This window comes from Mirounga angustirostris, unplaced genomic scaffold, assembly GCF_029215605.1.
Source record: "Mirounga angustirostris isolate CCGP_5_RB_7025 unplaced genomic scaffold, mMirAng1.0.hap1 SCAF_17, whole genome shotgun sequence".
In the NCBI taxonomy this organism is placed as follows: Eukaryota; Metazoa; Chordata; class Mammalia; order Carnivora; family Phocidae; genus Mirounga; species Mirounga angustirostris.
In genome coordinates, this window is record NW_026991725.1 from 48,420,603 (window position 1) to 48,438,403 (window position 17,801).

The following is a 17,801-nucleotide window of genomic DNA, read 5'->3' on the forward strand; positions in this document are numbered from 1 at the left end:
TTCATATTAACCTTATAATGTAGGTACTATCTTCCTCCCCATTCTACAGATGGGGAAATTGAAGTAAGGAGAGGTTAAATAATGATTCAAGGTCAAAGAGCTGGTAAGTAAAGGAATGAACTCAGACTGTCTGGCTCTCAAATGCATGCCCTTAGTCATGACCCCTGGCCGCCCGACCATGATCCCAGTCGGAGGGACCCCCAAAGCCTGCTTCCCAGAGCAATAAACTCCACAACTAAAAAGCAGAGGAACTATGAACAAATCCAAGAGTAAGTGAATAAAAATATGCCTGAGAAAGCTAATTGAGAGAGAGAGAGAGAGAACAAAAAGAAAATATCAGGAATGGTAAATATCAAGTATACTCAACGGAATAAAATATAATGTACTCTGAATAATTGTAGCCTGTTGATAATCATAGAAATGAATATTAAAATGTGATATACCATTGGCAATGATTTAAAACGATAACATACATGCATACCACATATGCACATATATATATGTGATATATGTTTATTTGTAGCAAAAAAAATATGAACTCTATATCTCACACATGGTTTTCTAGGGAAATAAAAATGACACAAAAGGCTTCATAAGAGTTAGCAAAACTGTTTATGTTAGTGAGCAGTGAAGAAATAAAGAAAGCTGTCAACGAATTAGCTCTTAAAAAATGATATACGTCAGGGCACCTGGGTGGCTCAGTTGGTTAAGTGTCCCACTCTTGGTTTTGGCTCAGGTCGTGATCTCAGGGTCGTGAGATCAAGCCCCGCATCAGGCTCTGCGCTCAGTGTGGAGTCTGCTTGAGATTCTCTCTCTCTCTCTCTCTCTCTCCCTCTGCCCCTCCCCCACTCATACACACGCTCTCTAAAATAAATAAATAAATCTCTTTAAAAAAAAAGGTGATATATGTCTCAGATGGTTCCTCTGATAAGCTCTCTCAAACCAGTGAAGAAAAATGTTAAGCTATTTCAACTGTTCAAAAGCATAGAGAAAGAAGGAAAGATTCTCTGAAAAAGTCAACTTATCCTTGATAGCAAAATCTAATAAAGATAGCTTAAAAAATAGATGAAGCACTCCACACTCACTGGGACAGCTATTTAAAAAAGAAAACGACAGAAAATAACAAGTGTTGGCAAGGATGTGGAGAAATTAGACCTGGTGCGTTGCTGGTTGGAATTCAAAATGGTGCAGTTGTGGTGGAAAAGAGTAGTGATTCCTCCAAAAGTTAAACATAGATTTACCACAGGACCGAGAAATTCCATTCCTAGGTAAATACCCAAGAGAATTGAAAATAGGGACTCTAACAGATACTTGCATATTGATGTGCATAGCAGCATTATTCAAAATAACCAAAAATTGGAAATACTCCAAATGTCCATCAACAGTTGAATGAGTAAACAAAATGTGGTATATCCATACGAAAGAAAATTATTCAACCTTAAAATGGAATGAACTTTGGACACATGCTACAACATAGATGAGCCTTGAAAACATCATGCTAAGTGAAATAAGTCAGGCCAAAAGGACAAATATTATTTGATTCTATTTACATGAGGCACTTACAATAGGCAGATTCACAAAGACAGGAAGTGTAACAGAGGTTCCCAGGGGCTATGGGGAAGGAGGAATAGGGAATTATTACTCAGTGGGTACAGAGATGATGAAAAAGTTCTGAAAATGGACAGTGGTGATTGTACAATGTTGTGAATATACTTAATGACACTGAATTTTTGTACTTTAAAATGGTTAAAATGGAAAATTTTATGGTATGTATATTTTACCACAATAAAAAATTAAATATTAAAAGTATAAAATAAATATCACTGATCGAATTCAATGAATTTAAATTATAATATATTCTGAATAATTCTAGATGATTGATAATCATAGAAAGGAATATTAAAATGTGATATGCCATTGGCAAGGATTAGAAAAGATTTGAAGTTGCTGAAGATATGGAAAAAATTGCTGAAGATATGGAAAAATTTGCTCTGTACTCAACTGGTGAGAGTGGAAATTTGTATAGCTTTTCTGGAGGGTAGCTGGGCAATAAGCATCAAAATTCAAAATGTGTATACTTTTTGTCCAAGCAACTCCACTATTAGGAATTTCTCCTAAGGAAATAATTGGATGAGTGCATAAGGAAAGTATATAACAATGTCCATCGAAACATTGTTTATAAAGGGAGAAAAACAGAAGAAACTTAAAGGCCCAATGACAGAGCATCAGTTAAGCAAATACAAGTTACTTGTGCAATGGAATACTAAGCAGACATAAAAATGATACATTTATTGAATTAAAAAGATTTTCAGAAGTATTCATTTTAAACACTAGGTAACAAAACAGTTAACACCTTTCTAACACATTAATTTTAAAAAGTATATTTCTAAATTTGCTCAGATGCATTGTAAAAAGTCAGGAAAAACTGAACATCAAAACTTGACATTGGAGGAGGTCCTGGTTCTAGTTAACATGGAGTAAGTATACTCGGCTGTAACTCTCCCACTCAATACAACTAAAAACTCTGGATGGTATGCATGGAACGGCTATCTGAGGATTCTGAAAAGTAAATGGTACCATGCAGAATGGGGAAGAAAACCAGTATGTGAACAATCTGACAATGAGTTTTCTGCACGTCCCCCCTCCCCATTATACCCTGGCCTGGACACAAAGACAGCCTGAAACTCACAAGTGCACACTTAGGGCAGACAGAAGGAGCTAGAAGAAAAGCCTCTCTTTCTGCTCTGAGGATCAAAAAATGGGTCCCCAAAGGATTGGAGAGATGGGGGAATTTACTTTTTCTTTTGCAGTTCCTCCTTCCATATCCCCCAGGCAATCTTGTAATAACAATAGCAGCAACAGGGATGGCACTGGTGGCCATGCAGGTGCCTAAAATTCTGAAAAAGGGAAATTCTTTCCTCTGACTAGAGGAACTATAGTTCCAAGGGCATGGGAAGAATCTTTAATGCTTTCTTCCCTCTATCAGAGGAACAAAAGCCAGAAATAACAAACAGAAGATGAATAATAAAGTGGCAGACCTGAATAAAAACATATCGATAGTTATATTAAATCTAAATGGTCTAAACACACCAATTAAAAGACATAGACTGTCAGTATTTTAAAAAACCAGAACCAACTCTATGCTGTTTACAATAAATTCACTTCAAATATAATGCCATAGACAAGCAAAAGAACAGAAAAAAATATATACCACTTGAATATTAATCAAAAGAATGCTGAAGTAGCTGTATTAGTATGAGACAAAGTAGATTTCAAAGCAAGGAAAATTGCTAGGAATAAGCTTCTTACTACTTTTCATAATGATAGCAGAGTTAATTCATGAAGAAGCTACAACAATCCTAAACATGTATGCACCTAAAAACAGGGCTTCAAAATACACAAAGGAAAAACTAATAAAACTAAATTACAAGTAGGCAAATCCAGTTACAGTTGGAGATTTTAGCAGTCCTTTCTCAGTGATTGATAGGACCAGCAGATGGAAAATCAGGAAAGACATGTAAAAACTGAATAATACTATTAACCAACTGAATTTAACAGGCAATCATTGAACACTACACACAACAATAGCAGAATATAAATTCTTTTCAAGTGTGCATGAAACATTCACCAAGATAGACAATACCCTTGGTTATAAAACAAACTTTAATAAATTTAAAATAACGGAATTATACAAAGTAGGTTTGCTGAACCTAATGAAATTAAACTTGAAATCAGTAACATAAAGATAATTAGAAAATCTCCAAATATTGGGATATTAAGCAACACATTTCTAAATAATCCATAGGCCCCAGCAATAAAATAAGTGGGTTAACACTTCCCAACTAATTTTAGGAGTCTAACGCTCTCCTGATATCAAAACCAGACAAAGATAGTACAAGAAAAGAAAATAGACCAATATCCCTTATAAACATATCTAAAAAAAATTCTGAGCAAAATATCAGCAAACTAAAACCAGCAATATATAAAAAGAATAATGTGTAACAACTTGATGGGGTTTATTCCAGGGATCCAAGTCTGGTTCAATATTTGAAAGTTGATCAGCGTAATCTATTATATTAAAGACTAAAAAAGAAAAACCATATGTTCCTATTAATTGATGTAGTAAAAACATTTAACAAATTTTAACATTCATGATAAAAACCTAGGGAACTGGGCGCCTGGGTGGCTCAGTTGGTTAAGCGACTGCCTTCGGCTCAGGTCTGGGATCGAGTCCCGCATCAGGCTCCCGGCTCGGCGGGGAGCCTGCTTCTCCCTCTGAACCTCTCCCCTCTCATGCTGTTTCTCTCTCTCTCTCTCTCTCAAATAAATAAATAAATCAAAATCAAAAAAAAAAAAAAACCTAGGGAACTGAATATAAGGGAACTTCATTAATCTGATAAAGGGCCTACACCAAAAAGCCTCCCAACTAACATATATAATAGCAAAAAACCCTGAATATTTCCCCTTAAAGTTTAGGAAAAGGCAAGGACATTCACTCTCACCACTTCTATTCAACAAATCAACATAATATTGGAAGCCAGTGTAATAAGACAAAGAAAAAAAAGTAGAAAAAGAAAGGAAAAGAGGTATACAGCTCAGAAAGGAAGAAATAAAACTATTTGCAAATAATACAACCCTATTCACAGGTAACAGGTGAACATAGAAAAATCCCTCAGAATCTACCAAAAAATCTCCTAGAACTAATAAGTGAGTTTGCCAGGATCACAGGACATATTGTCAGCATACAACATCAGACATATTTATATATGCTAAAAATAAACAACTGGAAACCAAAATTTAAAACACAATGCCATTTAAAATAGCTCCAAAATAAAAAAAAGAGAGAGAGAAATACTTTTAAAAAAGAGAAATAAAACTAACAAAGCATGTGTAGGATCTGTCCAATGAAAACCACAAAATGCTGGTGAAAGAAAGCAAAGAACACTGAAATAAATGGAGACATGCACTGTTTCTGATCTGGAAGACCCAATATAGTTGAGATGTCAATTCTCCCCAGTTGATTTATAGATTTAATATAATTCCAATAAAAATATCAGATTTCTTTTGTAGATAGAAGATAAGCAGATTCTAAAATTTCTAAGAACTGAAATAGCCAAAAAATTTTGAAAAAAAAAATTTGAGGACTCATCTCCCTATTTTAAGAACAACTATAAAATTATTAGTGAAGGACTAGACACAGATCCAAGGAACAGAATGGAGTGTCCAGGAATAGACCCACATCGAAACAGCCAACTGATTTTTTACAAAGTTGCAAAGACAAGTCAATGAGGAAGGATATGTCTTTCCAACAAATGGTCTGGAACAATCAATCAATCATCAATATGCAAAAAAACTGAAGTACCTCAACTTAAATCCCACACCTCAAGGCAAAGTGAACTTAATATGTATCACAGATCTGAATGTAAAAGGTAAAACTATAAAAGGTTTAGAATAAAACATAGGGAAAAGTCTTTGAGACCTTGGGTTAGAGAGAATTCTTAGATATGATACCAAAAGCATGATCCATAAAGGAAAAAATTGATAAATTGGACTTTGCCAAAATTAAAAACTTTGGCTTTGCAAAAAGTAGTTTTAAGAAAATGAAAAGACAGTACAGACTTGGAGAAAATAGTTTCAAATCACATATCTGACAAAGAACTTGTATCCAGGACATATAAAGAACTCTCAAAACTCAACAGTAAGAAAACAAGTAATATCCCCAAGCAGGAAAAATATTTGTTTAAACAGTTCATCCAAAAAGATATGTGGATGGCAAGTAAGCACAAGAAAAAAAAAATGCATGTTATTTGTCATCAGGGAAATGCAGATTAAAACCGGGAGATACCACCATACAACCATCGGAATGCCCCAAATTTAGTGGTGACAATACAAAATGCTGGAGAGGATGTGGGAGAACAGGAATGCTCACACATTATTGGTGGGAATGCAAAATAGCACTACCATTTTGGAAAACAGTCTGGCAATTTCTCATAAAGTTAAACATCGCTTACTATGTGATCCTGAAATCCCAGTCCTAACGACTTCCTGTAGAAGAATGACAATTTCACACAAAAACCTGTTCATGGGTAGGTATAGCAGCTCTGTTCATAATGGCCCCAAACTGGAAACAACCTAATGCCCTCAAGGGTGAAAGGACAAGCAAACTGATACATTCATACCATGGGATACTTGCTGATACAAAGAGATGAACTAGTCTTATATACAAGGACATGTGTGAATCTCATACTGAGTAAAAGAAGCCAGGTTCAAAAGGTTACATGCTGTATGTTTCCATTTTTAGGACATTCTAGAAAAGGAATTTTTAAAACTTGTGCATGTTTTATATACTCTAAAAGCAAACAAGCCTCTACATCCGATGACCAATTTATGAAAAATACAGAATACGCGGACACATACTACCAGGATGCAAAAACCAGACTCTGAGAACCTCTACAGGACACAGACCCTGTTCTCTCTTAACAGAGTAATAGCAAGGAAGATGGGGTGGCGGTGAGAACACACATGGAAATGAATGGTGTTGGGTGGGGGGTGGCTAGGAATTCACAGGGACCGGAGAGACTTTAATCAACCAAGATGGTGTGTGTATCTTGTTTAGATCCCAATTCAAAATATTACAAAAACTACTACACAGAGGCAAGTGGGAATGTAAACACTACAGAAATTTGCGGGGAGGGAGATCATAGTATTGTAGTTACATTTGAAAAAAGAAAGAAAGAGCTGCTATCTTTTTGGAAGTTCAACTTTTCATTTTGAGATAATTGCAGATTCACCTGCCGTGGTAAGAAGAGATCTCACGTACGCTTTATCCGGTCTGCTCAGTGATAGCATCTCGTGAAACCACAGGATGGTATCATAACCAGGACATCGACCTCAAACGTCCTTATTCAGATTTGCCCAGTTTACCTGTGTCTGTTTATACCCTGTGTGTGTTTGTGCGCGCGCATACGCGCACATGATATCACTTACCCATAGACACTGGGATCACAGGTAATTTTCATTGTAATGCTTTTCTACATCTTCCGATTTCCTAATACGATGTCTGGCTTTATTTTTATTATGGAACAGATGGTGCCCAAGAGGCGAGCTAACATATATGTACGTTGTGAAACCTAACAATAAAATGGACACCTGTGAGCCCACCACCCGACTTAGGAAGACTGCCATCACGTTGCCCTGTGGTGTTAACTTAAAAGCAGGGTAACTTAGGGGCGCCTGGGTGGCTCAATTGGTTAAGCGACTGCCTTCGGCTCAGGTCATGATCCTGGAGTCCCGGGATCGATTCCTGCATCGGGCTCCCTGCTAGGCAGGGAGTCTGCTTCTCCCTCTGACCCTCCTCCCTCTCGTGCTCTCTGTCTCTCATTCTCTCTGTCTCAAATAAATAAATAAAATCTTTAAAAAAAAAAATGCAACATAGAAAATACCCATGCTATCTAAAACTAACAGCCAGGGGCGCCTGGGTGGCTCAGTTGGTTAAGCGACTGCCTTCGGCTCAGGTCATGATCCTGGAGTCCCGGGATCGAGTCCCGCATGGGGCTCCCTGCTCGGCAGGGAGTCTGCTTCTCCCTCTCCCGCTCCCCCCTCTTGTGCTCTTTCTCTCTCTCAAATAAATAAATAAAATCTTAAAAAAAAAAAAAAAAGGCAGGGTAACTTAAAAAAGAAAAAACCACAATAGAACTGTTAAAATAATTTCCCTTCTCTCCCTTCCTGGGCACTGGTGGGGCTCGTCACTGGCCTCTCAGAGCTATAGCTTCCCTCTTGGTGAAATGGGTGCTCCGAAGTGCCAGGCAGAATGTCAAACTGCTTCGTGACAAAATTTTGAAAAAGGGCTGGGTGTAGAGATGAAGGACCCAAAACTCCGCCAAAGAGAGGAATGCGTTGGGCATTCATGCCACTCATTCTTTCCGAAAAGGCTCCGTGGTGTGTTTTTGTGGGTGAGAATAGACATCGAAATCTGCAGGAATTGTGAAAACACAAACCTGAAGATCCAACCACGGATGAGAGCATGTGGCTGACCCTGCGATGTCCCCAGTCTGGCGGGAGGGCCTGGAAATGGCAACGTGGGGTGGTCTGAGCCACTGCACAGTGGGGCCAGGACAGACCCTGACTCCAGACCCAGTGATGCGGGGAGGCCAAGAGAAACTTCCCAAGTGGGACCCAAGACGCTGGATTCCCAGGTCCCCCTCTATTAGCTGTGGTTAAGGAATGATCATGATAGAGGCGCCTGGGTGGCTCAGTCGTTAAGCGTCTGCCTTCAGCTCAGGTCATGATCCCGGGGTCCTGGGATCGAGCCCCACATCGGGCTCCCTGCTCAGCGGGAAGCCTGCTTCTCCCTCTCTCACTCCCCCTGCTTGTATTCCCTCTCTCACTATCTCTCTGTCAAATAAATAAATAAAATCTAAAAAAAAAAAAAAAAGAATCATCATGATAATCTCTGCCCAGTGCATGGGGACCAAGCTACCATCGTCACCTCTTGCTCAGATCATGGCCGTTCCCTCAATAAGTCCCCCTGTATCCACTCTTTCCCTATAACCCAGTCCTTGATTAAAGCCCACCAATGGCTTCTCTTAGATCTTAGAATAACTCCCCACTCCTCACCCTGCCTAAATCTTGCCACATCTCGCTCCAGTGCAGCTCTCCAGCTTCAGGTCCTCCCCCTCTCCCTCTGGCTCACCAGGCTCTCACCTCATGGCTCGTTGTGCTACTCACACTTCCCAGACCTGCCTCAGGACCTTTGCACGCCTCTGCCTGGAACACCTTTCTGCACAGCGACACTCCTTCTCAATATTCAGGTCTCATTTTAAATGTCACCTCCTCAGAGAGGCCTTTCCTGGTCAATCTATCTAAAATAACCACCCCCACACCCACCCCAGGTGATACTCTAGCATACTCTTTTTTTATTATTCATAGCATTTATCAGTATCAAAGTTTTCCTGTCTCATGATTAATTTTCTCAGCTACTCATTAGAGCGTGAGCTCCACAAACACTGGGCTCTCCTGTGTCTATTCACCACAGCATGTCTAGCACCCCGGGCAGTGCTGGTACCCAGTAGATGATGAATAAACATCCTGCGGAACAGAGGTGAGGTATTTTGCCAAAAATCACATGGCTAATGAACGATGAAACCAGGGCTAGAGCTTGATCTCAACTGAGGGTATGAAGTCACGGCCACCTCCCTTGCCCTCTGCACCCCTTCTTCCCCCACCTCCAAACCTCGCAGGGCACCCTCTGCCCTAGTAAAAATGAAATGAACACACAGGTAAGCGTCTGTCCAGGTGGAATCAGCAGATATGGAATATTGAGCATGCTCGAAGGAAAAGAAATCACAAAGAGATAGATTAAAAGAGGTGCTTGTCTCAGGACTCGCGGTGCAAAACTGGGGCTATTCTGGGCTGATCTTTAACTGAAAATAAAAATTGTAAGAAGCGTAAACAACCAAGGTTGGAAAGCCTCCTTATCCATTTTTCTCTTCATTCATTTGCTCGCTCATTCATTCACCAAACATTTCTTCAGTACTTACATATACTTGCACAAGTGCTGGAGATGCTCTGTGCTCACCCCCCTCTACTCCTCTGCAGGGGACCTCTGTACTCTATTTCCTGTCCTTTGGGGCTGTTGACCATAAGGCGGTGGGGGAGCCCTCAGGGGACAAGCTTGCACCCAGACAGGAAATGGCAGTGAGCAGCACCCAGGTCATACTCAAAATGCAGCATCACCTCTGTCTTCACTTCACGGTGACACGCATTTCTTAGGAAATGAAGCTTGCCCGTTTTAGCATCGAAACAGGTCTCTGAAGGTTTTCTCGATGAATCTCAGGGGGGCTCGTTGCATGTTGTTGCACGCCGAAGATTTCAGGGGCTGTCTGCAGAGGATGGCAGCCTCCATCCTACCCTGAATGTCTGCTCAGAGGGGGTGCTTCTTTCTAATTCCAACAAAGGCTCCCCTGTGTTGGCAGCAACCATGTCTTGGCCATCTCTGCTCTTCCAGAAGGCTGGGAAGCCAGATAAGCACATGGGATTGTCTTGTAGGTAAAATACAAAAACAAAGCCTGAGGAAAACAGATCCAGGAAAAGAGCGGGAAGCTTCCATCCACAGACGTGGAACCTCTAGTTGGGCAGCTCAGAGGCCCCGCGGCTCTCTTCTTAGTTCCTGGCAGTGTTCGGAGTGACTGACATTGCTGAGCAATCAAAGAGCATCTATGGAACACGGGCCAATCCAGGCGGCCAAAATTGGGCAAGGCCGTGGGAGTTCAGACATGAATGAGGGAGACGCGGTCCTTGTCCTTCAAACTGGGGGCCCTGACTTTTTAAGGACTTCTTAAGGATGGCAGTGCGGCCCCAGCTGCCTCGCTCTGGCCCGGGATCAGCACACTGACACTCTCACGGACCCATGTGCACAACATGCCTGACAAAGAACCCATTTCAGATTCACACCGGGGCCCCAGTGGCACACTCTGCCTAGTAGATTGATAAAACTCACCTTGGGAAGAACAACCACACCAATGGTAAATCGAAAAGGTTCAAACTGCTCTACAGTGAAAAGCCAGCATCCTCACCCCTCGTCTGGGCCATCGCCCCCCACCCCCATCCCAGAAGAAGCGAGAGCAGATCTGAATCTGCAGCCAACTCTTAAAAAGTCGTATTTCACATAAAAATCCAGATGCCCAGCTTTTACATGAAAGGAATAACTGGGAGATCTGGCAAGACAGGGCCCACCGTTCTGCATGGCAACAGCCTGCAGGCATGCCCAGCCCGTGGGGAGGGCCAGAGGCACAGCTGTTCCCTGGTGCCCAGGAGCTTGTCCGGGGCATCATTCATGCCCCGGCAGGACCCCTGGAGGCAGACATGAGCTATGCTGTGTCTCTAGTCCTGATGCTCTAAGAGCAGCCAATAAAGAATGGCTTTTGTGGGGGCACCTGGGTGGCTCAGCTGGTTAAGCATCTGACTCTTGGTTTCAGCGCAGGTCATAATCTCATGGGTTGTGGGATCGAGCCCCACGTCGGGCTCCACATTCAGCAGGGAGTCTGCTTGGGATTCTCTCTCCTCTCCCTCTGCCCTTCCCCCTGCTCTCGTTCTCTCTCTCAAATAAATAAATAAATCTTAAAAAAAAAAAGAGGGCACCTGGGTGGCTCAGTTGGTTAAGCAACTGCTTTTGGCTCAGGTCATGATCCCCGGGTCCTGGGATCGAGTCCCACATTGGTGCCCATGCGAGTCAGTCAACAAACACCCACGGGGTGCCTCTCCACTTCTCTAGGCACCGTGTATGGAGTCCCATTTGTGGATGGACTGGTTGCCTCTGCTAGAATGTTCCATGAGGGCGGGACTCTGTTTATTCACTGCTGGCTCCCCATTACCTGACGCTGCTTATACCAATAGAAGGACCCCGATAAATACCATTGAATGAACGACCACCAGGCACTCGTAGGAAGACAGAACAGGGTCACTGTTCCCAACCGCTCTCAGGCTAGGGAGCAGAAACAAGACTGTGGGGCGTGGCTGGTTGGACAAATGGCACATGACATGAAGATTATGTTGATGCTCAGAATGCTGGCGAAGGAGACGACCATCCCATGGGAAGGGGACCCAGGCACAACGGTGAGATGGACATCGTGCTCTGCCACCTGGGGATGGGGGTCCGGGTCAGACCGCACCTGGGACAAGCCAGGCTGCAATGTCCTGGTGTGGCTTTTGTGCCACTGCCCAAGGAAAGGGCACCGCAGGGCTCTGCAGGGCTCCACTCACGTGCTCCCGCCCTCTCCCAGCTCCCCAGTCACCGCAAGAACGAGACAGCACAGGAAAGGAACACACCAGCCTCTGCCACCAGTCAGGAAGATTCTCAGCAGCTGGTCGGCAGCAGGGAAAGCAGCCCGGGGTGAACCCCCACCACCAGGGAGAAGCCCCCCAGTCCCCGTGGGCCGCCTCTCACCCTGCCCTGCCCCCCCCCCCAGTGTTCATTCAGTGTCTCCTTTACTGAGCCCTGCTGTGTGCCAGACGCCGTCCTACAGACGCGGGTAGGAAAACCAGGCCTTCAGTGGGGGACCCAAGAAATGGATGGATTCACTCACTCATTCCTTCATTCAGCCCCTTCTAGATGTGAGACACCATTCCAGGTCCTGGGGAAATGGCATAATTTAAAACAGACAAAAACACCTGCTCTCATAAAGGCTTCGCTCTACAGGGTGTTTAGTGAGCACGCAGGGGATGGACAATAGACTCAGGAATTAAGTCGTATTATTAGCTGACGGTCAGCGCTGCAAGGACGAGGCCGGGCAGGGGAATGTGAGGCTCCAGAGCTGGGGGTGAGGTTTCTAAGAGGTTGCTCAGGGAGGTCTCACTGAGGAGGTGAGCTCTGGGTGGAAACCTGCAAAGGCACGGGAATGAGTGGGGCCAGATCTGCCCGAGACACTCCAGCCTGATGCTCACATGCTTGTCACGCCCTGAGTCATCAAGTCCTTCGTCTTGGACTCTAGACTCTTAGGTTTTCTGCCGGCGAAACTGTGGCGGGCTAATCGAATAGTTACCAGGAGGGGAAGATCTTAGGCGCTTCACAATTCTTTTTTTTTTTTTTTTAAAGATTTTATTTATTTATTTGAGAGAGAGAATGAGATAGAGAGAGCATGAGAGGGGGGAGGGTCAGAGGGAGAAGCAGACTCCCTGCCGAGCAGGGAGCCCGATGCGGGACTCGATCCCCGGACTCCAGGATCATGACCTGAGCCGAAGGCAGTCGCTTAACCAACTGAGCCACCCAGGCGCCCATGAGCCACCCAGGCGCCCAGGCGCTTCACAATTCTTGACGTAGGGACAAGATCAGAGACAAAGGATGAATGAGTGACTTGGGATTCGGAGGGTATTATTCCTTAAATATAGAACATTCACAATAAACGGTCCTCAGAGCAGGTGCAAACACCAGCTGGTCACTGCCTTGGGGTGAAACACGGCCCGGGACCCCCACAGAACCACAGTGGTGGCTGTAGGGGACGCAGCAGGAAGAAGCCAATGGGAGCCCGTTCCCTACTGCTGTTCCCAGCCCACGGCTGGTGCAAGACGAGGTGGGGGAAGACGTCTAGCTACAGGAAGGACTCAAGGAAGCAGGGTCCAGAGGGGGATCTGGGGAGGCCTGGCTCGGGGCCAGTGTTCCAGCAATGAAGACCCTGGCTTCTGAAGATCCCTTGCCCACCCTGGCACCCCAACCCCCCCCCCCCCATTGCTGGCTTCTAGGCCAGGCTCTTTACACAGAACCCACCACGCACCCTCCCTGCGGCCAGCCCTCCAGGCCTACAATCCGGGAACGAAGACACAGAGTTTCCCAAGATGGTAGCTCTACGGCCCACCTGTCGTCCGCCCCCGACTCTGGCACAGGGAAAAGGGAATTCCCTGCCACCAAACCCACTTCCTCCTCCTCCCACCACTGCTGCCTCAGAACCCCCTGAGTTTTGGGGACAGATGCTATTTCCAGTACTCTGAACTTTGCCTCCGTGGAGAAAGTCATACTTGCCAGAGTATGTGAGTATCGGACTCACAGTAGAAATGCAGAGCTTGGAGTCCTCAACCCTCAACCCTCATCCCATGAGGCCCACTTGGGCTTTCTAGATTCCCGAGGCACCGGGGACGCGGGGGCCCTGCTCCCAGCTGTCCCCTGGGGATGGGGCAGGCCTGTTTCCCCTGCTGTGTCTGCCCCTGGCCGGGGAGGAAACACCTGGATGTGAGGGAGGCCAGTCTGGGCGGTGAGGGGTGGGGGAAGGAGAGCATTGTTCTGCGGGGGCTGGGGGGTGGGGGGCAGGGGTGCGCAGGGAGGAATCTCATGGGGGACCAGATTCACAGCCACCACGTCAGCCAAGGAGTGGGTCGTGGGGCGGGGCTGTGTGGCAAAGTGGCTGGGCTGATGGCATTTGGTGCTGGATTGCCTGGGTTCTAATCTTCTCTGTTGCTGCGACATCTTGGGCTAGTTGCTTAGAACCTTTGTGCCTCAGCTTCCTGATCTTTAAAGGAGGGCTAATAATAGCACCTACCTCGTAGGATTACTGCCAGGACTAAACAGGAGGATGCTCACGAACCTCTTAGAGGAAGGGAAGGCGCAGAGCGGGCTCACGCCTGCAAGCCCTCTACGGGCTCCAGCTTCAGCAGCCAAACGGAGTCAAGAGCTGTGCTTTCCCATAATCTCCTCCTCCGCACCCACTCTCCTGCTCTGGGGGTTTGCACACCTTGCTCCCCACTGGGACGCTTGCTGTCTCTGCACACAGACCCTCCCAGCCCCTCAAGGCTCACATGCCGCCTCCTGCAGAGATGCCCCCACCAGATCCCACACCCCAAGGTCACCTGCGTACCTGCCTGCCCTCACCGAGGACCCTCATGCCCTTTACTTTCTGTCGGTCACTCACACCGCATCTCAACGCCACACCAGCTCGAGCACGGAGACCTGGCCTTGCGTGGCCTCGGGCTCCTGCTTGATTGTGCATGTGGAGAGAAGCGGCCAGCCCAGCATGATGGTCACCTGCCACCCCGGGAAGAGGGATGGACAGAGGATGTCCCAGAAGGGGTGCGGGCGGGACCAGAAGACTGATCTGAGTCCGGCGCCTTGCTTACCTGCCCTGCAATCCTTGGCAGCTTGCCTCATCTCTCTGAGCTATAAAACGGGCACGAAAACACGCATCCAGCCCACCTCCGATTGCTCGGGAGAGCCCGCGGGACGGAGAGTATACTCTGCCGCGCCGGGCGTGTGTAATCGGTTATATTATTATTGGCACTTACAGGATTCGGGGAAGAAAGGAGAGGTCCTCTCATGGATCCTGTGTCCCTAGTTCTTGTGAAAATGAGTTAAATGATCTTAACTTGGCACAGTGCTCCTAGCGGCCACATATCTCGGTAACCCTTCTCCGAAAGGCTTTTGTACATAAGCGCCGGGGGCATCTCAGCCCCTCGAGGGCTCCCTGCCAGAATCCCTCCTCCAGGCCCCTCCATCTGCTCTGCTAGGATCTGCCTCCCCGACTTCCTCCCTGGACACCTTACCCCAGCCAGCACCTACCGTGGTTCAGGAGGAACTCGGTTCCCCTAAGTCTTTCTGCTGACTGGCTCCCCACAGTCCTGCCCAGGGATGCTGCCCACACCAGAGACCCCGATGTTTTTAGTCTCCACGACAGCCTCCAGATCTGCAGAGAAAGGCCCTGTGTCGCCCAGGCCCGGCTCTGTCCCCTCCTCTTCCTTCCCCTTCCCCGTGGCCTTGAAAGCTCCTCCCAGAATACATCCTGCAGTGAGGCTGCTTTCTACAGAAGCTCTGCGGTCACTCATGGGCACTGGAGGTTCTTTCTTTGGAGGGGGCACCTCCATAGAGTCCCCCCCTGGTGCTGACTGGGCTGTGATGCCCGGAGCCCAGACCTCTCTCCCAAGCTCCAGACACACCAACCGCACTGTCCCTGCCCCAGACACTGTGAGCCAGAGGATCATCCAGCACTTCCAGCTCAATGCGAAAAAAACCAAGCTCTCTTCCCCCACCCCCTGCAAACCCGCCTCTCTGCTCCTCATCTCAGATTCAGAAACTTGAGTGTCATCCTCAACACCTCGCTCTCCCTCAACTGTTCCATCTAAATGGAACCAAGTCCCATGTAGCAAATCGTCCCCTTTTTCCACCCCCACAGCTGTTACCCCTTCATCAGGCCACCATTGTCCTCCTCCTGAATGGCCGTAGAAGCCTGATCCTGCCTCCACCTCCCAGCCAAAGGGCTCTCTCTGGTGCTGAAACACAAATCTGATCACCTTATGCTCCCAGTACAGCCCTCAGTGGCTCCCTGTTATCTTTAGGAGAACGGCCAGACTCCTTGGTGTGACTGGCAAGGCCCGTCTCGAGCTGGTGGTTCCTTGATCCCCAAGCCCAGGCTTCATCCTGTCACTGTGACCCCTCCCGGGGGTCTTGGACACCTGCAGCTCTGTAGTGGTCTGGGCGGCCCCTGAGCTCCAGGCTGGAGTATATGCTGTGGAGTCCCCTCCAGACCTCTCGGCTCCAGCAGAGAAGAGCGAAAACACAAGTGAGAGAGGCTGGAGGACAGCGGGGTGCCGTGCAAGCTGGAGGAGGGGAGGGTGTCAAGGACATGGCGGTCAGTGGTGTCAAAGACTGCAGAGAGGACAGGGGTGAGGAGGCCATCAAAAGCATCTGCTGACCTTGGCAATTAAGAGAGAACAGAGCCAGGGAGCAGATCACCTCTAAGATATGGACCCATTGGCTAGCTCCTCATAGTCTTTCTTTTTCTCACACTTTGAAGCCAAGCAATACTTTGGGAAATCTTCAACACACACTTCTGGACCTTTGAAAAGCTCAGAGTCGCTATGCCCTCAACTGATTTGGCCTAATGGTAAATGGTCCTGGAGAGAGACAGATTGCTGACAGCGCCGTTTGAACGCCTGGATTCAGCCACGCCTGAAACCCTGATGGCTAATTGTTTGACTACATGATCCAATACATTCTCTTGCCCACATTTTTTCAGTAAGACAGTTTGAGTTGGATTTCTGTCGCTTGGGTTTCTCCTTTGCAATCAAAGAAGTGAGTGGTCTTTTTTTCTGCCAGGATTTGAATGGGTTCTGCAGAAGAGGAGGAGGAGGAGGAGGAGAAAAAAGAGGAGGGGGGAGGAGGAGGAGGAAAGAGGAGGGAGGACGAGGGAGGAGGAGAAGATCATTTGCTCCTTGGTTCAGTCTCCCTGCCATATGTACTTTTCTGTGCTCCCTCATGTGACTGGAATCATATTCTATCTTGTATCTTTGAGTTCTGCCTCATCTGTCCACCCTCCCCCAGTAAGTCCTGGGGAGGCAGAGGCTAGGTCTTATTCATTATCCTATCTGTCCCAGAGTAAGAGGCTGTTAATAGAATGTTTGTCTCATTAAATACAACAAATGGATGGATGGATGGATGGATGGATGGATGGATGGATGGATGGATGGATAGATGGATGGCTGGATGGGTGGATGGATGGGGGAGTGAATGAGTGCAATGAGTAAGTCCAGGGCAGGATAAGGACCAGGGACTCCGCCCCTGCAGACCAGCACTCAGCAGCAGGCAGCCAGTGTGGCCCTAGTGGGCAGCCCCCTCTCCTTATCAGCTTTGGCCTAACTGAATCGGAAATCACAAGCTGATGAGGGCCTCCTGTGGCTGCACTCTTTCAACAGCTAACGTCTTTGCCCGAGTACTGGGCGTGGTAGCCATGGGCTGCCTGGTGACAGCGGACAGCCCCAGAGCTGTCCCCTGCAAGGAGGGGCTGCGTGATAGGCAGCCAGGAACAAGGAGGAGTGAAGAGGAGGGAGAGAAGAAGGACAGAGGGCCCCTACCTGTCCCTTGCAGCATTCTACCATCACCAAGTCACTGCTCTTTTGACTGATCCCAGGGAACCTTGCCTTTCCAGACGCTTTTCTTAGGGTTGAATCTCTTTTCCAGGTGGCTAGGTTTCCCATCTGCACCAATGTTGCAAAAAGACCCCCTCCTATTCAGGGAGATACTATGTATCACTGCCTGTCCATTACTAAGTAGCCCAGGGCTTCAGACAAATTACATTTTTAACTTCTAAGTACCTTACATTAAATCCTCTTGATATGGTGGTGGCAGGGGGACCAGTGCTGGGATCGGGGCGCCCTGGAGGACCAGGGCATTGGAATCACTCAAGATTGTTTGCTTTGGATACCAGACACCCAGGGTCACCTGTGCCCTCGCTCCAGCTGCACCTTCTGTGGGAACCATCTCGGGAAGCTCAAGCAGCAAACGCAGACTTCATCAGCTCTTGGCAGTTTCCTAAGGAATCCACCCA

The 17,801-nt window shown here is 46.7% G+C and overlaps 1 protein-coding gene across 4 annotated transcripts in view; it reads right to left on the reverse strand.

The window, feature by feature from the left end:
* The window catches only part of PIK3R6 (phosphoinositide-3-kinase regulatory subunit 6), a 54,529-nt gene extending 39,329 nt beyond the window's left edge, over positions 1 to 15,200 (reverse strand). For all 4 annotated transcript variants that reach the window (XR_010408766.1, XM_064583659.1, XM_064583660.1 and 1 more), the window contains exon 1: positions 15,041 to 15,200. The gene's annotated coding sequence lies outside the window, so the exon portion shown is untranslated. The remainder of the gene's footprint in view (positions 1 to 15,040) is intronic.
* Positions 15,201 to 17,801: the final 2,601 nt, after the last annotated feature.